Consider the following 22,377-nt stretch of genomic DNA (forward strand, 5'->3'; position numbering starts at 1 on the left):
AGCAGTGTGTGGGACTTTTTCTATTAGTCCATCTATACTAACTAGTGTTGAGCCACCCCCGTAGTGTTCGAGTTCGGTTCGGTTCGTCGAACACCGGTGTGTTCGCCGAACTGTTCGTCGAACTGTTCGTCGAACACCTTCGAACACCGTTAAAACCAATGGCAGGCAAACAAAAACCCATAGAAACACATAGAAAACACCTTCAAAGGTGTCCAAAAGCTGACAAACTGCTCAGAAGACACAACTAACACATGGAAAAGTGACAAGTACATATAGTCATGCGAAAAGAAAAGAGGTGGAGGAGTAAAAGGAGGGGGAGACACAGATATAGGCATGTCATGCCCTTCTAAAATCCAAAAAGTGAGAAGCCGAGACGGCCAGTCCGCTCCTGCCCGTGCCACCTCCGTGTCGCCGGGTTTGTGCCAGAGCCGCGGTGAACCCTGACGGCCAGCCCCCCTCTCCCAATACTGGTGCCTGTCCGCTGGTGGGTCGAGAGAGCCCCCCTGTGGTGGAGGCAGCTCTAAGCTTTTTAATTTAAATTGTCCCTCTAATTTGAATGAATACACTTTAAATCCATTTACAAGGATCTATTGGAGGGCAAGTCTCATGCCAGCAGCCGCGTAATTCCAGCTCCAGTAGCGTCCACTAAAGCTGCTGCAGTTAAAAAGCTTTTATAAGGATCGAGCTCGGCTGTCCACCGCAAGGCATCCTAGTGCCAGTCCCAGCCCCTATGCCTTGGGGTGCCTCCTGATGCTCTTCACTAAGTATCCCGTGGTCCCGAAGCATTTCCTTTGAAAAAATTAAGTGTCCAAACTACAGGTGGTGTAGCTTGCTTAACAGCCGGGATAATCCGCTGACTAGCAGACACTGCTACTAGGCACAAAGTATTTCCTGGGCTAGATGCAGTTAAAAATTTGTAAGTAGATACTCTCGTTGGATGCTGAGAAAGCATTCCATAGAGTCTCCTGGCACGCCATATATGATTCTCTTAAAAAGCTTGGGGTAGGGGTCTAGGGGACCCTTTTATAGCCAAAATCACGGCCCTGTATCACAATACGTCACCTAGGCTGAAGATAAATGGAACTGTAGCACCGAGGGCTCGGTTGCTACAGACGTATTGCACCTCACCCAGAGGTGTGATATCTCACTCTCAGATAAGGATGGAGTGTGGATCAGGACCCGACACCTGCATGCATTACACCACATTGCCGTGGGGCAGGGCGACCAATATGCCCCTGAGATGGGCACGACAGTCCCTGTCCCTGGCTGGAGTGGGGGGAGGGAACACTGAGGAAGGGGAACCCTGCAGTGCAGGAGCAGGGAGGAAGCAGTTCCTGGGTTCATTGAGAAGGGAGTATAAAAGGTGGGCACCATCTTAGTTCAGTGCAGAGAAGTCTGAGCAGAAGTGGCAGGGAGCAGGGGCTCTGCATGAGCTCTGCTCCGGAGGCGGGCCTAGTAACAGAGGCCCAGGCCTGCAAGAGGGAGAAGGAAGGAAGAGGAGCGGAGAAGGCTCCAGGAACGAGGAATGAAGGGATCCCAGGGGTGCGGACGGGCGAGTCGCCACCGCACGCCCGAATCCACCTGCGTGGAGGGGTCAGGCCAAAGGGGGAGACCGGTCCCCGAACTAGTGGAGGCAGGAAACGACCCTCAGCTAGAAACCGGAGGCTCTGACATTTTATGTGGCGCAGCCCCTTGCTCCACCCGCTAGGAAGGCACCACATAGGGTCAGGGAAACTGGCGCCAAATTTACCAAGAGGAGACCCGAGGCAGCCGGACAGAAGTGTTGGTAAGAAAGGCCAGACAAAAGACACACAAAGGGGGTCCTGTGAAGCGTTCCAAAGTTATCTGGGAGTTGTCTGAGCCCCTCACCTGGTGAGCACAGTACGACGTGGGCAGCCGTTACCTGCAGACGTGGTCTGGATAATAAGAACTGTGAGTAAAGGCCCTGAACTGCATCACTGACTCCGTGTCGTTACTGCTGCTGCCCTGCACCATCACCCCCATCCTCCGCATACACTGCCCTGAGGCTATACTCCTCCCGTGGGGAGTTATGCTACGCTCTGCTGCACCCACAACACCAGCCTTAGCGGTCTGCCCTGTAGCGGCGGTTCACTCTGACCGCAATCCACGGGTGGCGTAGTCGGACATTTAAACATCAAAACCACATAAATAGTTCCGCCACTGGTTTGACCGCCCTGAGCCACGGAACCGGATCGCCGCCACGAAGACTACAACCACCAGCATCCACCAAAAAGTGTCCGGCTCCGGGTGTCCCAAGGCCCAGGGGGTGCGTCAGAACATTTTCATCACCTTTCACAATCACCAATGGGACAAGGCAGGGATGTCCTCTGTCCCCTCTCTTATACATCCTAGTGACGGAGCACCTGCTCTCATCAATTCGCCATAACCCCAATATTAGGTGGATTGAGGTGGGAGGCACCGAGTACAAGTGCTCTCTATTTGCTGATGATGTCCTAGTATATATCACTCAATCACATATATCCATCCCTGCTGTTATGGCTGAAATAGATCACTTTGTTACATGGTAAAATTTTAAAATCAATGCAGCGAAGTCTGAGGCCCTCGATGTCTCCCTCCCTAAATCCATATAGGATTCCATCCAGTCCAACTTTCCCTTTGCCTGGCCCTCACAGGGTATCAAATACTTAGGAATTCCTATTCATAGAGACCTCTCCCATCTATGTTATCTTAATTTTGGGCCCTTTATTGAACAATTCCATACAGACCACCGTTGGCAAGTTAGAACTGTAAGATTCACTACGTGAACCACTGGTGTTTTGTGGAAAAGCACATGTACACCGCGTTCCAAATTATTATGCAAAAAGTGTTTAGGAGTGATAAGGGAAGAATTTGTTTGTTTGTCAGTTAAACTCATTGATGGTGATGTGTGTCAGGGCTCTTTATATCACTGTAAGCAATTGCAGACACCTGTGCTAATTAGTTTGGCAGGTGTGTCCAATGAAAGGCAAGACTACTTAAGAAGGCTCTCTCACATTATTAAGCAGCCTACATTTTCTGCCAAAATGGGAAAGAAAAAGGATGTGTCGGCTGCTGAGAAGCAACAAATTGTGGAGTGTTTAGGTCAAGGCATGACTACAATCAACATTGTGCGATGATCAGGATGAAGTGTCTTGGCAATCAAGAAGTATGTAGCTGATTCACAGTACACACGTGTGCGTGCTGATAAGGGCAAATTGAGGACTCTTTCCTACAGGCAATTACGTCAGGTTGAAACAGCAGCGGCAAAAAAGCCTTGTCATAGCAGCAGACAAGTTTTTGAAGCTGCTTGTGCCTCCAACGTCCCCCGAACAACAAGATGCAGGGTCCTTCAGAGGTTTGCAGCTGTGCATATGCCATCCTGTCGACCTCCTCTATCCACTTCACACAAGCAGAAACGGCTCCAGTGGGCCAAACATTACATGAAGACTGATTTCAAAACTGTTTTGTTCACGGATGAGTGCCGTGCAGCGCTCGATGGTCCAGTTGAATGGAGTGGAGGATGGCTGGTTGATGGACACCCCACGCAAACACGGCTACAGCGCCAACAAGGAGGAGGTGGAGTAATGTTTTGGGCTGGAATCATGGGGAAAGAGATTGTCGGCCCCTTTAGGATCCCTGAAGGAGCTAAAGATGAACTCCATAATGTATGTGGATTTTCTCAAACAGCACTTCCTGCCATGGTTCAAGAAGAAGAACCGTGTATTTCACAGCAAGATCATTTTTCTGCATGATAATGCACCATCTCATGCTGCACATAAAACATCTGCATCTCTGGCTGATATGGGCATAAAAGGGGACAAACTTATGGTGTGACCCCCATGCTCCCCTGACCTCTACCCCATTCAGAACCTTTGGAGCATCATTAAAAGGAGTGTCTATGATGGCGGGAGGCAGTTCACATCTAAGCAACAGCTCTGGGAGGGTATTCTGTCCTCATGCAAAACAATTGAAGCAGAAACCATCCAAAACCTGACAAATTCAATGGACGAGAGAGTTCAGAAGCTCCTTTCGAACAAGGGGTCCTATGTGAAAATGTAACATCACCTAGAATAAAGTTTTGAGTTGAAAACTGTTTGATTTCAGTTTCTAACAACCTGCTAATGCTTATAATTTCAAAAATGACCATTTTTTTGGTCTTTATTAAAATGAAAAGGTTGATCGAAAAGTTTGGGGGATCTAAGAGTGTGGCAACCCAGTAGTCATGATTACTTCGAATTCTGACAATATGAGGGTCATGCTGCAGGTAGTGCAGCAAGAAGGCACTTATGTGTCTTGCGCATCTCGGAGCCCCAAAATTATTTTCCGGGCTAGATGCAGCTAAAAATTATTTTTAATTTTAAATCTGGTGAAGCTTATTATAGATGGCCTAATAGGATCAGTGCTGCACACTGCTACAAAGCCCAAATTATTTTCCAGTCAAGATACAGATAAACATGATTAGTAATTTGAAAGCTTAAAACGGTTGGTAGGGTGATTTTAACCAATCATCAAGCTTTTACTCTCCCCAGGATGACACAGGGGTAGAAAAGTCGTTTCGGATCCATGATTTGTTCATCTTTATGAACGTGAGTCTGTCTACATTATCAGTGGAGAGCCGCGTGCGCTTATCTGTCAGCACACCACCAGCAGCGCTGAACACACGTTCAGACAGAACTCTGGCTGCGGGGCATGACAAGATCTCCAAGGCGTAAGTGGCTAGCTCCGGCCATTTATCCAGATTGGAAGCCCAAAAAGAGCAAGGGTCCAGTGACACAGTCGTGGCTTCAATGTTTACTTGGAGATACTCCTGTACCATCGTCTCTAGGCGTTGACTATGTGTCAGACTTCTTGTCTCCTGTGGCCTTGCAAAGGATGGGCTAAAAAAGTGGTGAAATGATTCCGCAAAATTGATGTTACCAGCAGATACTGTGGTTCTGTTACGGTTTGAGTGCTGAACACTTGACGGTCCCACGGTTGGCAAGTTGGAACTGTGAGATTCACTACGTGCACCACTGGTATTTTGTGGAAAAGCACATGTAAGATTCTGCAACAGTCTCTGCTGATACTCCTGCATGCGTGCATCCCTTTCTATGGCAGGAATAATTTCTGCAAATTTACTTTTGTACCGGGGATCTAACAGTGTGGCAACCCAGTAGTCAGGATTATTTCTAATTCTCACAATTCGAGGGTCATGTTGCAGGTAGTGCAGCAAGAAGGCACTCATGTGTGTTGCGCATCCAGGAGCACCAAGTCCCTGTTGTGTTGGTGGCGAGGTAACAATCATGCTTCCTTCCTCTGTCCTCTCCCCCAACCTCGCACAACAGAAATGTGATCAAGGTCTCCCTCATCTGATGAGTCTTCCATCAGTTCGTCCTCCACTTCTTCCTGGGCTCCTGCACCTTCCTCACTAGTTTGGCTGCTACCATGCGCCCTGGTAAAACCATCTCCCCCACCCTCACATGCCTGCCGCCTTGGTGCTGCCGACCGTCTGGACCTTGCAGATGTTAGCCCTTCCGCATACAACTCCTCCTCCTCTACTTCCTCCACCTCCTCTTGTGCCACCACCTGACTCCGAATTCTGTTTAACATGTGCTCCAGCATGTAAATCACCGGAATAGTCATGCTGATAATGGCATCGTCAGCACTAAACATCTTCGTCGCCATTTCAAAACTGTGCAGAAGGGTGCATAGGTTCCTGATCTGAGACCACTCCTCCAGCGTGATTTGCCCCACCTCTGAATCTCTTTGGCCCAGGCTATACGTCAGAACGTATTGCACCAGGGCTTGTCGGTGCTGCCACAGTCGCTGCAACATGTGCAGAGTTGAATTCCACCGGGTAGGCACATCGCATTTTAGCCGGTGAAGTGGCAGGCCCAACGACTTCTGTAGAGATGTAAGTCGCTGAGCTGCGGGATGCGAACGGCGGAAGTGAGCACACAGCGACCGTGCCCTCTGCAGAAGGCCATCTAGTCTGGGATAGTGGGCTAAAAATTGCTGGACAACCAGGTTCAACACGTGAGCCATACAAGGCACGTGTGTGACATTGCCCCGGCGAAGGGCCGCACCCAGGTTTGCAGCATTGTCGCACACGGCCTTCCCTGGTTTCAGGTCCAGTGGAGACAACCATTCATGAAATTGGTTCTCCAGAGCTGACCACAACTCCTCAGCTGTGTGACTCACATTTCCCAGACATTTCAATGTAAAAACCGCCTGATGACGTTGAGCCCTACTGCCAGCATAGTAAGGAGGTGTGCAGGATCCCTTCTGCGCAGTTAGAAAGCTTGTGGCATGACCAGACAGGCTTTGGGTGCAGGTGGAAGACCGAGAGGAGGTTGAGGAGGCAGAAGCAGTGGAGGAACTTTGACATAAAGAGGATTGACGCACAACTCGTGGGGACGGCAAGACTTGGACAGCAGCCCCTTGTCCTGCTGTCACCATAGTTACCCAGTGCCCAGTCAGTGACATGTAACGCCCCTGTCCATGCCTACTCGTCCAAGTGTCTGTGGTGAAATGCACCCTGTCACACACAGAGTTTCTCAAAGAAGCGGTGATGTTGTGTGCGACATGCTGGTGGAGCGCAGGCACACCTTTCTTTGAGAAGTAGTGCCGACTGGGCATCTGGTACTGGGGCACTGCGACGGACATAAGGTCTCGAAAATCCTCTGTGTCCACCAGGCGGAAAGGTAGCATTTCTGTAGCCAAGAGCTTGCAGATGGTGAAATTCAACCTCTTAGCTTTCTCATGGCTAGGAGGAAATGGTCTTTTACTTGTCCACATCTGAGGGACCGAGGGCTGGCTATTGTGCTTAGACGGGGTTGATAAGGGTGTCCCCGGCAAACTGCCGGTCTGTGAGGAAGATGCAGGCGGACATGTTAGGTTGCCTTGATCCAAAGGTGGTGCTATCGATGTCGGACAGCGCTCAACACCAGCTGGTGTTACCACCTCCAAAGAAAATGATGACCTGCCAATCACGCTGGCTGTTGCGGGTAAAGAGGTGGCAGGTCTGCGCCCCAAAACAGGTGTGACTGCTGTCCCCCCAGTCACAGAGGATGAAGAGGCCGCAGATGCACAAGATATGGCAGACGGTGATTGGCCCGGCCGGCTAGGCCGCATTGTAGCACACTGAGCTTCCCACTGCAACTTATGCTTCATGTCCATGTGCCGGTTCATGCATGAAGTACTCAAACTATGTATTTTTTGGCCTCTACTTAGCTTTTGCTGACAAATGTTACAGATAACACGAGTTGGGTCATCTTTATCGATCTGAAAAAATGCCCAGGCTATGCAAGGCTTAGCACCCATGCGACCTGAAGAGCCACCACGACTTGTGGTGAGAGGCAGAGTTGTGTTTGAGGATGCAGTTGTTGACGTGCTTCCAGTACTACGTCTCTGTCCAGGAAGGCGCAACCTGACCTCGTCGTCACTAGCATCTTCCTCCACCTCCTCTGCTGACCTCATCTCTTGGCTGACTGTGGGTTGACAGTAAGTGGGATCTCCGACCTCATCATCATCACCCTGTGCGTTATCACACCCGTCGTCCTCAGAGCCAACCTGTTCCTGCCCTGACAAAAAACTAAAGTTGTCGCTCCAATCAGGTATTTGAGTCTTATCATCGTCTTCCTCATTGTCTCCACCAACAGGAGTTACAGTTTGGGAATGAGGGTCTACATTATGGTCAGAACCTTCTGCGTCTGGTCCTGGATCCGACTCATAAAGATTCTGGGCATCAGTGCAGATCATTTCCTTGTCTGGATTCACAGAAGCGCTGGAGTCGACCTCTGATTCCCAGGCTATAGTATGAGTAAACAGCTCTGCAGACTCAACCATTTGTTCTACCTCATACTCAGACGGGCAGCTGGAGATTTGGGAGCTGTGAGGAAGCAAGTGCGATTTGGGTGACACCTTTGAGGACTGGAGTATTTGTGATGTTGAAGTTGATGTGGAGGAGAGCCCACTTAAAGGAGCACTTGATATCCGTTGAAGCACCTGCTGTTTTTGTGCCTCATCTGGAATTTGTAGCGATTGGCGTGGCCGTAAGAAAGGGATCTTATCACATTGTCCGCTAAAAGAAGTAGACATTTTAGTTTGGCTGGAAGATGGTCTTTCTTCTGCACCTACCCCACGGACACAACCTTTTTTCCCCTTCCCAACACGCCTATTCCCCTTTCCACCAGCAGCAGGCCTTTTTCCACTCATTTTGGTGGTTAACTAATTCACAACTCTGGAGTTGTTTGCACAAAAAAACAATGGATGGTAACCGAGCAGAGCTGAGTGGCCAAACTGTGGTATTAGGCCAAAACTATTGGCAGGGCTAGATGCAGAAAAAAATTATTTTTAATTTGCAACCTGATGGAGGTCAGTATAGATGGACTAATAGAACAAGTCCCACACGCTGCTAGAAGCCCAAATATTTTTTCAGAGATAAATGAAGAAAAAAATTATTTTTAATTTGCAACCTGATGGAGGTCAGTATAGATGGACTAATAGAACAAGTCCCACACGCTGCTAGAAGCCCAAATATTTTTTCAGAGATAAATGAAGAAAAAAATTATTTTTAATTTGCAACCTGATGGAGGTCAGTATAGATGGACTAATAGACCAAGTCCCACACACTGCTAGAAGCCCAAATATTTTTTCAGAGCTAGATGCAGAAAAAAATTATTTTTAATTTGCAACCTGATGGAGGTCAGTATAGATGGACTAATAGACCAAGTCCCACACACTGCTAGAAGTCCAAATATTTTTTCAGAGCTAGATGCAGAAAAAAATTATTTTTAATTTGCAACCTGATGGAGGTCAGTATAGATGGACTAATAGACCAAGTCCCACACACCACTAGAAGCCCAAATATTTTTTCAGAGCTAGATGCAGAAAAAAATTATATTCAGTTTGCAACCTGATGGAGGTCAGTATAGATGGACTAATAGAATGATGCTATGCCCAAAAGATTTTACTTCACTAGGTGCAGTAAAAAAATTGGTATTCTATACACAGGTGGTATATCTTGCAACACAGATAGGCTACTCCACTGACTAACACACTCTGCAATAGGCCAAAAAGGATTAGCTTTGCTAGATTCAGCCAAATGCTGTGAAAAAAACTTGCACAGCACTGGCACAGACCTGCCTTGCAAAAACTGATAGGAACTGATGTAACCTAGTCCTGAAAAGGACTCCAATTACAATTAGTCTTTACTCCCACAATCTATCTATTTAAGAGCACAGACCTGCCTGATAAAAGTCGTAGGAAATGCTGTAACCTAGTCCTTAAAAGGACTGCAATCACAACTATTCCCTACTCCCAAGCTATCTGTATATTTGTGCGAAAATTGGCTTGAAATTAACAAGGTATAGCGCACACAGCAACAGCGGTGCCGTCTAACACGCAGCTGCAGCAGTGAGAAAATGGTGGCAACGGGGAAAATGGCTTGGTCTTATAGGGCAAGGACATGTGACATACACTGCCAATCACACATGCCCTTGCTTGTGTGAAAAAAAGCACTTCGCTCCGTGTGTGCGCTGCTGATAGGCTGACAGATTGCACCTCCCCACTGCAAATGCGGGAAAGAGAAAAAAAAATGGAGATCTTCATTGTTCCTGCAGAGATCCATCCCCTGCCCCTCCCCCCGCCCCGCTGTACACTCAAACTGCGTATTAACATTAATTTTCATCATTACTGAGAAAAAATCCAGTTATGATTTTGGTGCACGAACAGTTATCGAACATAACCTCGAACAGCCGAATTTTTCTCAAATTGTTCGTGTTCGCCGACCGGCTCGAACACCGCCCAAAACAGCTCGAATTTGAGATTGGCAAACAGTTCGAGTAGAACAACGCTCATCTCTAATACTAACCTCCACCAGGTTGAATATTCAAAATAATTTTTATCTGCATCTAGCTCTGAAAAAATATTTGGGCTTGGGCATGTAGCAGTGTGTGGGACTTGTTCTATTAGTCCATCTATACTAACCTCCCCCAGGTTGCAAATTCAAAATAATTTTTCTCTGCATCTAGCTCTGAAAAAATATTTGGGCTTGGGCTTGTAGCAGTGTGTGAGACTTGTTCTATTAGTCCATCTATACTAACCTCCACCAGGTTGCAAATTCAAAATAATTTTTATCTGCATCTAGCTCTGAAAAAATATTTGGGCTTGGGCTTGTAGCAGTATATGGGACTTGTTCTATTAGTCCATCTATGCTACCCTCCACCAGATTGAAAATTCAAAACAAATTTTATCTGCATCTAGCTCTGAAAAAATATTTGGGCTTCGGCTTGTAGCAGTGTGTGGGACTTGTTCTATTAGTCCATCTATACTAACCTCCATCAGGTTGCAAATTCAAAATAATTTTTATCTGCATCTAGCTCTGAAAAAATATTTGAGCTTGGGTTTGTAGCAGTGTGTTGGACTTGTTCTATTAGTCCATCTATACTAACCTCCACAAGGTTGCAAATTCAAAATAATTTTTATCTGCATCTAGCTCTGAAAAAATATTTGGGCTTGGCTTTGTAGCAGTGTGTTGGACTTGTTCTATTAGTCCATCTATACTAACCTCCACAAGGTTGCAAATTCAAAATAATTTTTATCTGCATCTAGCTCTGAAAAAATATTTGGGCTTGGGCTTGTAGCAGTGTGTGGGACTTGTTCTATTAGTCCATCTATACTAACCTCCACCAGGTTGAATATTCAAAATAATTTTTATCTGCATCTAGCTCTGAAAAAATATTTGGGCTTGGGCATGTAGCAGTGTGTGGGACTTGTTCTATTAGTCCATCTATACTAACCTCCCCCAGGTTGCAAATTCAAAATAATTTTTCTCTGCATCTAGCTCTGAAAAAATATTTGGGCTTGGGCTTGTAGCAGTGAGTGAGACTTGTTCTATTAGTCCATCTATACTAACCTTCACCAGGTTGCAAATTCAAAATAATTTTTCTCTGCATCTAGCTCTGAAAAAATATTTGGGCTTCGGCTTGTAGCAGTGTGTGGGACTTGTTCTATTAGTCCATCTATACTAACCTCCATCAGGTTGCAAATTCAAAATAATTTTTATCTGCATCTAGCTCTGAAAAAATATTTGAGATTGGGTTTGTAGCAGTGTGTTGGACTTGTTCTATTAGTCCATCTATACTAACCTCCACAAGGTTGCAAATTCAAAATAATTTTTATCTGCATCTAGCTCTGAAAAAATATTTGGGCTTGGGCTTGTAGCAGTGTGTGGGACTTGTTCTATTAGTCCATCTACACTAACCTCCACCAGGTTGCAAATTCAAAATAATTTTTATCTGCATCTAGCTCTGAAAAAATATTTGGGCTTGGGCTTGTAGCAGTGTGTGGGACTTCTTCTATTAGTCCATCTATACTACCCTCCACCAGGTTGAAAATTCAAAACAATTTTTATCTGCATCTAGCTCTGAAAAAATATTTGGGCTTGGGCTTGTAGCAGTGTGTGGGACTTGTTCTATTAGTCCATCTATACTAACCTCCACCAGGTTGAATATTCAAAATAATTTTTATCTGCATCTAGCTCTGAAAAAATATTTGGGCTTGGGCATGTAGCAGTGTGTGGGACTTGTTCTATTAGTCCATCTATACTAACCTCCCCCAGGTTGCAAATTCAAAATAATTTTTCTCTGCATCTAGCTCTGAAAAAATATTTGGGCTTGGGCTTGTAGCAGTGAGTGAGACTTGTTCTATTAGTCCATCTATACTAACCTTCACCAGGTTGCAAATTCAAAATAATTTTTCTCTGCATCTAGCTCTGAAAAAATATTTGGGCTTCGGCTTGTAGCAGTGTGTGGGACTTGTTCTATTAGTCCATCTATACTAACCTCCATCAGGTTGCAAATTCAAAATAATTTTTATCTGCATCTAGCTCTGAAAAAATATTTGAGCTTGGGTTTGTAGCAGTGTGTTGGACTTGTTCTATTAGTCCATCTATACTAACCTCCACAAGGTTGCAAATTCAAAATAATTTTTATCTGCATCTAGCTCTGAAAAAATATTTGGGCTTGGGCTTGTAGCAGTGTGTGGGACTTGTTCTATTAGTCCATCTACACTAACCTCCACCAGGTTGCAAATTCAAAATAATTTTTATCTGCATCTAGCTCTGAAAAAATATTTGGGCTTGGGCTTGTAGCAGTGTGTGGGACTTCTTCTATTAGTCCATCTATACTACCCTCCACCAGGTTGAAAATTCAAAACAATTTTTATCTGCATCTAGCTCTGAAAAAATATTTGGGCTTCGGCTTGCAGCAGTGTGTGGGACTTGTTCTATTAGTCCATCTATACTAACCTCCATCAGGTTGCAAATTCAAAATAATTTTTATCTGCCTCTTGCTCTGAAAAAATATTTGGGCTTGGGTTTGTAGCAGTGTGTTGGACTTGTTCTGTTAGTCCATCTATACTAACCTCCACAAGGTTGCAAATTCAAAATAATTTTTATCTGCATCTAGCTCTGAAAAAAATATTTGGGTTTGGGCTTGTAGCAGTGTGTGGGACTTGTTCTATTAGTCCATCTATACTAACCTCCACCAGGTTGCAAATTCAAAATAATTATTATTTGTATCTAGCTCTGAAAAAATATTTGGGCTTGGGCTTGTAGCAGTGTGAGGGACTTGTTCTATTAGTCCATCTATACTACCCTCCACCAGGTTGAAAATTCAAAATAATTTTTATTTGCATCTAGCTCTGAAAAAATATTTGCGCTTGGGCTTGTAGCAGTGTGTGGGACTTGTTCTATTAGTCCATCTATACTAACCTCCACCAGGTTGCAAATTCAAAATAATTTTTATCTGCATCTAGCTCTGAAAAAATATTTGGGCTTCGGCTTGCAGCAGTGTGTGGGACTTGTTCTATTAGTCCATCTATACTAACCTCCATCAGGTTGCAAATTCAAAATAATTTTTATCTGCCTCTTGCTCTGAAAAAATATTTGGGCTTGGGTTTGTAGCAGTGTGTTGGACTTGTTCTGTTAGTCCATCTATACTAACCTCCACAAGGTTGCAAATTCAAAATAATTTTTATCTGCATCTAGCTCTGAAAAAAATATTTGGGTTTGGGCTTGTAGCAGTGTGTGGGACTTGTTCTATTAGTCCATCTATACTACCCTCCACCAGGTTGAAAATTCAAAACAATTTTTATCTGCATTTAGCTCTGAAAAAATATTTGGGCTTCGGCTTGCAGCAGTGTGTGGGACTTGTTCTATTAGTCCATCTATACTAACCTCCATCAGGTTGCAAATTCAAAATAATTTTTATCTGCCTCTTGCTCTGAAAAAATATTTGGGCTTGGGTTTGTAGCAGTGTGTTGGACTTGTTCTGTTAGTCCATCTATACTAACCTCCACAAGGTTGCAAATTCAAAATAATTTTTATCTGCATCTAGCTCTGAAAAAAATATTTGGGTTTGGGCTTGTAGCAGTGTGTGGGACTTGTTCTATTAGTCCATCTATACTAACCTCCACCAGGTTGCAAATTCAAAATAATTATTATTTGTATCTAGCTCTGAAAAAATATTTGGGCTTGGGCTTGTAGCAGTGTGAGGGACTTGTTCTATTAGTCCATCTATACTACCCTCCACCAGGTTGAAAATTCAAAATAATTTTTATCTGCATCTAGCTCTGAAAAAATATTTGCGCTTGGGCTTGTAGCAGTGTGTGGGACTTGTTCTATTAGTCCATCTATACTAACCTCCACCAGGTTGCAAATTCAAAATAATTTTTATCTGCATCTAGCTCTGAAAAAATATTTAGGCTTGGGCTTGTAGCAGTGTGTGGAATTTGTTGTAATAGTCCATCTATACTAACCTCCTCCAGGTTGCAAATTCAAAATAATTTTTATCTGCATTTAGCTCTGAAAAACTATTTGAGTTTGGGCTTGTAGCAGTGTGTGGGACTTGTTCTATTAGTCCATCTATACTAACCTCCACCAGGTTGCAAATTCAAAATAATTTTTATCTGCATCTAGCTCTGAAAAAATATTTGGACTTGGGCTTGTAGCAGTGCGTGGGATTTGTTCTATTAGTCCATCTATACTAACCTCCACCAGGTTGCAAATTCAAAATAATTTTTATCTGCATCTAGCTCTGAAAAAATATTTGGGCTTCGTCTTGTAGCAGTGTGTGGGACTTGTTCTATTAGTCCATCTATACTAACCTCCACCAGGTTGCAAATTCAAAATAATTTTTATCTGCATCTATGTCTGAAAAAAAAATTGGGCTTGGGCTTGTAGCAGTGTGTGGGACTTGATCTATTAGTCCATCTATACTAATCTCCACCAGGTTGCAAATTTAAAATAATTTTTATCTGCATCTAGCTCTGAAAAAATATTTTTGCTTTGGCTTGTAGCAGTGTGTGGGACTTGTTCTATTTGTCCATCTATACTAACCTCCACCAGGTTGCAAATTCAAAATCATTTTTTTCTGCATCTAGCTCTGAAAAAATACTTGGGCTTGGGCTTGTAGCAGTGTGTGGGACTTGTTCTATTAGTCCATCTATACTAACCTCCACCAGGTTGCAAATTCAAAATAATTTTTATCTGCATCTAGCTCTGAAAAATTATTTGGACATGGGCTTGTAGCAGTGCTTGGGATTTGTTCTATTAGTCCATCTATACTAACCTCCACAAGGTTGCAAATTCAAAATAATTTTTATCTGCATCTAGCTCTGAAAAAATATTTGGGCTTGTGCTTGTAGCAGTGTGTGGGACTTGTTCTATTAGTCCATCTGTACTACCCTCCACCAGGTTGAAAATTCAAAACTATTTTTATCTGCATCTAGCTCTGAAAAAATATTTGGGCTTCGGCTTGTAGCAGTGTGTCTGACTTGTTCTATTAGTCCATCTATACTAACCTCCATCAGGTTGCAAATTCAAAATAATTTTTATCTGCATCTAGCTCTGAAAAAAGATTTGGGCTTGGGTTTGTAGCAGTGTGTTGGACTTGTTCTATTAGTCCATCTATACTAACCTCCACAAGGTTGCAAATTCAAAATAATTTTTATCTGCATCTAGCTCTGAAAAAATATTTATGCTTGGGCTTGTAGCAGTGTGTGGGACTTGTTCTATTAGTCCATCTATACTTACCTCCACCAGGTTGAATATTCAAAATAATTTTTACCTGCATCTAGCTCTGAAAAAATATTTGGGCTTGGGCTTGTAGCAGTGTGTGGGATTTGTTCTATTAGTCCATCTATACTAACCTCCCCCAGGTTGCAAATTCAAAATAATTTTTCTCTGCATCTAGCTCTGAAAAAATATTTGGGCTTGGGCTTGTAGCAGTGTGTTGGACTTTTTCTATTAGTCCATCTATACTAACCTCCACAAGGTTGCAAATTCAAAATAATTTTTATCTGCATCTAGCTCTGAAAAAATATTTGGGCTTGGGCTTGTAGCAGTGTGTGGGACTTGTTCTATTAGTCCATCTATACTACCCTCCACCAGGTTGAAAATTCAAAACAATTTTTATCTGCATCTAGCTCTGAAAAAAATATTTGGGCTTGGGCTTGTAGCAGTGTGTGGGGCTTGTTCTATTAGTCCATCTATACTAACCTCCACCAGGTTGCAAATTCAAAATAATTATTATTTGCATCTAGCTCTGAAAAAATATTTGGGCTTGGATATTTGGGCTTGGGCTTGTAGCAGTGTGAGGGACTTGTTCCATTAGTCCATCTATACTACCCTCCACCAGGTTGAAAATTCAAAATAATTTTTATTTGCATCTAGCTCTGAAAAAATATTTGCGCTTGGGCTTGTAGCAGTGTGTGGGACTTGTTCTATTAGTCCATCTATACTAACTTCCACCAGGTTGCAAATTCAAAATAATTTTTATCTGCATCTAGCTCTGAAAAAATATTTAGGCTTGGGCTTGTAGCAGTGTGTGGGACTTGTTGTATTAGTTCATCTATACTAACCTCCTCCAGGTTGCAAATTCAAAATAATTTTTATCTGCATCTAGCTCTGAAAAACTATTTGGGTTTGGGCTTGTAGCAGTGTGTGGGACTTTTTGTATTAGTCCATCTATACTAACCTCCAACAGGTTGCAAATTCAAAATAATTTTTATCTGCATCTAGCTCTGAAAAAATATTTGGACTTGGGCTTGTAGCAGTGCGTGGGATTTGTTCTATTAGTCCATCTATACTAACCTCCACCAGGTTGCAAATTCAAAATCATTTTTTTCTGCATCTAGCTCTGAAAAAATACTTGGGCTTGGGCTTGTAGCAGTGTGTGGGACTTGTTCTATTAGTCCATCTATACTAACCTCCACCAGGTTGCAAATTCAAAATAATTTTTATCTGCATCTAGCTCTGAAAAATTATTTGGACATGGGCTTGTAGCAGTGCTTGGGATTTGTTCTATTAGTCCATCTATACTAACCTCCACAAGGTTGCAAATTCAAAATAATTTTTATCTGCATCTAGCTCTGAAAAAATATTTGGGCTTGTGCTTGTAGCAGTGTGTGGGACTTGTTCTATTAGTCCATCTGTACTACCCTCCACCAGGTTGAAAATTCAAAACTATTTTTATCTGCATCTAGCTCTGAAAAAATATTTGGGCTTCGGCTTGTAGCAGTGTGTCTGACTTGTTCTATTAGTCCATCTATACTAACCTCCATCAGGTTGCAAATTCAAAATAATTTTTATCTGCATCTAGCTCTGAAAAAATATTTGGGCTTGGGTTTGTAGCAGTGTGTTGGACTTGTTCTATTAGTCCATCTATACTAACCTCCACAAGGTTGCAAATTCAAAATAATTTTTATCTGCATCTAGCTCTGAAAAAATATTTATGCTTGGGCTTGTAGCAGTGTGTGGGACTTGTTCTATTAGTCCATCTATACTAACCTCCACCAGGTTGAATATTCAAAATAATTTTTACCTGCATCTAGCTCTGAAAAAATATTTGGGCTTGGGCTTGTAGCAGTGTGTGGGATTTGTTCTATTAGTCCATCTATACTAACCTCCCCCAGGTTGCAAATTCAAAATAATTTTTCTCTGCATCTAGCTCTGAAAAAATATTTGGGCTTGGGCTTGTAGCAGTGTGTTGGACTTTTTCTATTAGTCCATCTATACTAACCTCCACAAGGTTGCAAATTCAAAATAATTTTTATCTGCATCTAGCTCTGAAAAAATATTTGGGCTTGGGCTTGTAGCAGTGTGTGGGACTTGTTCTATTAGTCCATCTATACTACCCTCCACCAGGTTGAAAATTCAAAACAATTTTTATCTGCATCTAGCTCTGAAAAAAATATTTGGGCTTGGGCTTGTAGCAGTGTGTGGGGCTTGTTCTATTAGTCCATCTATACTAACCTCCACCAGGTTGCAAATTCAAAATAATTATTATTTGCATCTAGCTCTGAAAAAATATTTGGGCTTGGATATTTGGGCTTGGGCTTGTAGCAGTGTGAGGGACTTGTTCCATTAGTCCATCTATACTACCCTCCACCAGGTTGAAAATTCAAAATAATTTTTATTTGCATCTAGCTCTGAAAAAATATTTGCGCTTGGGCTTGTAGCAGTGTGTGGGACTTGTTCTATTAGTCCATCTATACTAACTTCCACCAGGTTGCAAATTCAAAATAATTTTTATCTGCATCTAGCTCTGAAAAAATATTTAGGCTTGGGCTTGTAGCAGTGTGTGGGACTTGTTGTATTAGTTCATCTATACTAACCTCCTCCAGGTTGCAAATTCAAAATAATTTTTATCTGCATCTAGCTCTGAAAAACTATTTGGGTTTGGGCTTGTAGCAGTGTGTGGGACTTTTTGTATTAGTCCATCTATACTAACCTCCAACAGGTTGCAAATTCAAAATAATTTTTATCTGCATCTAGCTCTGAAAAAATATTTGGACTTGGGCTTGTAGCAGTGCGTGGGATTTGTTCTATTAGTCCATCTATACTAACCTCCACCAGGTTGCAAATTCAAAATAATTTTTATCTGCATCTAGCTCTGAAAAAATATTTGGGCTTCGTCTTGTAGCAGTGTGTGGGACTTGTTCTATTAGTCCATCTATACTAACCTCCTCCAGGTTGCAAATTCAAAATAATTTTTATCTGCATCTATCTCTGAAAAAAAATTGGGCTTGGGCTTGTAGCAGTGTTTGGGACTTGATCTATTAGTCCATCTATACTAATCTCCACCAGGTTGAAAATTTAAAATAATTTTTATCTGCATCTAGCTTTGAAAAAATATTTGGGCTTTGGCTTCTAGCAGTGTGTGGGACTTGTTCTATTAGTCCATCTATACTAACCTCCACCAGGTTGCAAATTCAAAATAATTTTTATCTGCATCTAGCTCTGAAAAAATATTTGGGCTTTGGCTTGTAGCAGTGTGTTGGACTTGTTCTATTAGTGCATCTATACTAACCTCCACCAGGTTGCAAATTCAAAATAATTTTTATCTGCATCTAGCTCTGAAAAAATATTAGGGCTTTGGCTTGTAGCAGTGTGTGGGACTTGTTCTATTAGTCCATCTATACTAACCTCCACCAGGTTGCAAATTCAAAATAATTTTTATCTGCATCTAGCTCTGAAAAAATATTTGGGCTTTGGCTTGTAGCAGTGTGTGGGACTTATTCTATTAGTCCATCTATACTAACCTCCACCAGGTTGCAAATTCAAAATAATTTTTATCCGCATCTAGCTCTGAAAAAATATTTGGGCTTGGGCTTGTAGCAGTGTGTGGGACTTGTTCTATTAGTCCATCTATACTAACCTGCACCAGGTTGCAAATTCAAAATAATTTTTATCTGCATCTAGCTCTGAAAAAATATTTGGGCTTTGGCTTGTAGCAGTGTGTGGGACTTGTTCTATTAGTCCATCTATGCTAACCTCCACCAGGTTGCAAATTCAAAATAATTTTTATCTGCATCTAGCTCTGAAAAAATATTTGGGCTTGGGCTCGTAGCAGTGTGTGGGACTTGTTCTATTAGTCCATCTATACTAACCTCCATCAGGTTGAAAATTCAAAATAATTTTTATCTGCATCTAGCTCTGAAAAAATATTTGCGCTTGGGCTTGTAGCAGTGTGTGGGACTTGTTCTATTAGTCCATCTATACTAACCTCCACCAGGTTGCAAATTCAAAATAATTTTTATCTGCATCTAGCTCTGAAAAAATATTTAGGCTTGGGCTTGTAGCAGTGTGTGGAATTTGTTGTATTAGTCCATCTATACTAACCTCCTCCAGGTTGCAAATTCAAAATAATTGTTATCTGCATCTAGCTCTGAAAAACTTTTTGGGTTTGGGCTTGTAGCAGTGTGTGGGACTTTTTCTATTAGTCCATCTATACTAACCTCCACCAGGTTGCAAATTCAAAATAATTTTTATCTGCATCTAGCTCTGAAAAACTATTTGAGTTTGGGCTTGTAGCAGTGTGTGGGACTTGTTCTATTAGTCCATCTATACTAACCTCCACCAGGTTGCAAATTCAAAATAATTTTTATCTGCATCTAGCTCTGAAAAAATATTTGGACTTGGGCTTGTAGCAGTGCGTGGGATTTGTTCTATTAGTCCATCTATACTAACCTCCACCAGGTTGCAAATTCAAAATAATTTTTATCTGCATCTAGCTCTGAAAAAATATTTGGTCTTCGTCTTGTAGCAGTGTGTGGGACTTGTTCTATTAGTCCATCTATACTAACCTCCACCAGGTTGCAAATTCAAAATAATTTTTATCTGCATCTATGTCTGAAAAAAAAATTGGGCTTGGGCTTGTAGCAGTGTGTGGGACTTGATCTATTAGTCCATCTATACTAATCTCCACCAGGTTGCAAATTTAAAATAATTTTTATCTGCATCTAGCTCTGAAAAAATATTTTTGCTTTGGCTTGTAGCAGTGTGTGGGACTTGTTCTATTAGTCCATCTATACTAACCTCCACCAGGTTGCAAATTCAAAATCATTTTTTTCTGCATCTAGCTCTGAAAAAATACTTGGGCTTGGGCTTGTAGCAGTGTGTGGGACTTGTTCTATTAGTCCATCTATACTAACCTCCACCAGGTTGCAAATTCAAAATAATTTTTATCTGCATCTAGCTCTGAAAAATTATTTGGACATGGGCTTGTAGCAGTGATTGGGATTTGTTCTATTAGTCCATCTATACTAACCTCCACAAGGTTGCAAATTCAAAATAATTTTTATCTGCAGCTAGCTCTGAAAAAATATTTGGGCTTGTGCTTGTAGCAGTGTGTGGGACTTGTTCTATTAGTCCATCTATACTACCCTCCACCAGGTTGAAAATTCAAAACTATTTTTATCTGCATCTAGCTCTGAAAAAATATTTGGGCTTCGGCTTGTAGCAGTGTGTCTGACTTGTTCTATTAGTCCATCTATACTAACCTCCATCAGGTTGCAAATTCAAAATAATTTTTATCTGCATCTAGCTCTGAAAAAATATTTGGGCTTGGGTTTGTAGCAGTGTGTTGGACTTGTTCTATTAGTCCATCTATACTAACCTCCACAAGGTTGCAAATTCAAAATAATTTTTATCTGCATCTAGCTCTGAAAAAATATTTATGCTTGGGCTTGTAGCAGTGTGTGGGACTTGTTCTATTAGTCCATCTATACTAACCTCTACCAGGTTGAATATTCAAAATAATTTTTACCTGCATCTAGCTCTGAAAAAATATTTGGGCTTGGGCTTGTAGCAGTGTGTGGGATTTGTTCTATTAGTCCATCTATACTAACCTCCCCCAGGTTGCAAATTCAAAATAATTTTTCTCTGCATCTAGCTCTGAAAAAATATTTGGGCTTGGGCTTGTAGCAGTGTGTGAGACTTGTTCTATTAGTCCATCTATACTAACCTCCACCAGGTTGCAAATTCAAAATAATTTTTATCTGCATCTAGCTCTGAAAAAATATTTGGGCTTGGGCTTGTAGCAGTGTATGGGACTTGTTCTATTAGTCCATCTATGCTACCCTCCACCACATTGAAAATTCAAAACAAATTTTATCTGCATCTAGCTCTGAAAAAATATTTGGGCTTCGGCTTGTAGCAGTGTGTGGGACTTGTTCTATTAGTCCATCTATACTAACCTCCATCAGGTTGCAAATTCAAAATAATTTTTATCTGCATCTAGCTCTGAAAAAATATTTGAGCTTGGGTTTGTAGCAGTGTGTTGGACTTTTTCTATTAGTCCATCTATACTAACCTCCACAAGGTTGCAAATTCAAAATAATTTTTATCTGCATCTAGCTCTGAAAAAATATTTGGGCTTGGGCTTGTAGCAGTGTGTGGGACTTGTTCTATTAGTCCATCTATACTACCCTCCACCAGGTTGAAAATTCAAAACAATTTTTATCTGCATCTAGCTCTGAAAAAATATTTGGGCTTCGGCTTGCAGCAGTATGTGGGACTTGTTCTATTAGTCCATCTATACTAACCTCCACCAGGTTGCAAATTCAAAATAATTATTATTTGCATCTAGCTCTGAAAAAATATTTGGGCTTGGATATTTGGGCTTGGGCTTGTAGCAGTGTGAGGGACTTGTTCCATTAGTCCATCTATACTACCCTCCACCAGGTTGAAAATTCAAAATAATTTTTATTTGCATCTAGCTCTGAAAAAATATTTCCGCTTGGGCTTGTAGCAGTGTGTGGGACTTGTTCTATTAGTCCATCTATACTAACTTCCACCAGGTTGCAAATTCAAAATAATTTTTATCTGCATCTAGCTCTGAAAAAATATTTAGGCTTGGGCTTGCAGCAGTGTGTGGGACTTGTTGTATTAGTTCATCTATACTAACCTCCTCCAGGTTGCAAATTCAAAATAATTTTTATCTGTATCTAGCTCTGAAAAACTATTTGGGTTTGGGCTTGTAGCAGTGTGTGGGACTTTTTGTATTAGTCCATCTATACTAACCTCCACCAGGTTGCAAATTCAAAATAATTTTTATCTGCATCTAGCTCTGAAAAAATATTTGGACTTGGGCTTGTAGCAGTGCGTGGGATTTGTTCTATTAGTCCATCTATACTAACCTCCACCAGGTTGCAAATTCAAAATAATTTTTATCTGCATGTAGCTCTGAAAAAATATTTGGGCTTCGTCTTGTAGCAGTGTGTGGGACTTGTTCTATTAGTCCATCTATACTAACCTCCTCCAGGTTGCAAATTCAAAATAATTTTTATCTGCATCTATCTCTGAAAAAAAATTGGGCTTGGGCTTGTAGCAGTGTGTGGGACTTGATCTATTAGTCCATCTATACTAATCTCCACCAGGTTGAAAATTTAAAATAATTTTTATCTGCATCTAGCTTTGAAAAAATATTTCGGCTTTGGCTTCTAGCAGTGTGTGGGACTTGTTCTATTAGTCCATCTATACTAACCTCCACCAGGTTGCAAATTCAAAATAATTTTTATCTGCATCTAGCTCTGAAAAAATATTTGGGCTTT

The sequence above is a fragment of the Phyllobates terribilis genome, unplaced genomic scaffold (genome assembly GCF_046119375.1).
Source record: "Phyllobates terribilis strain yellow unplaced genomic scaffold, ASM4611937v1 Scaffold_4__5_contigs__length_816908805, whole genome shotgun sequence".
Classification (NCBI taxonomy): Eukaryota; Metazoa; Chordata; class Amphibia; order Anura; family Dendrobatidae; genus Phyllobates; species Phyllobates terribilis.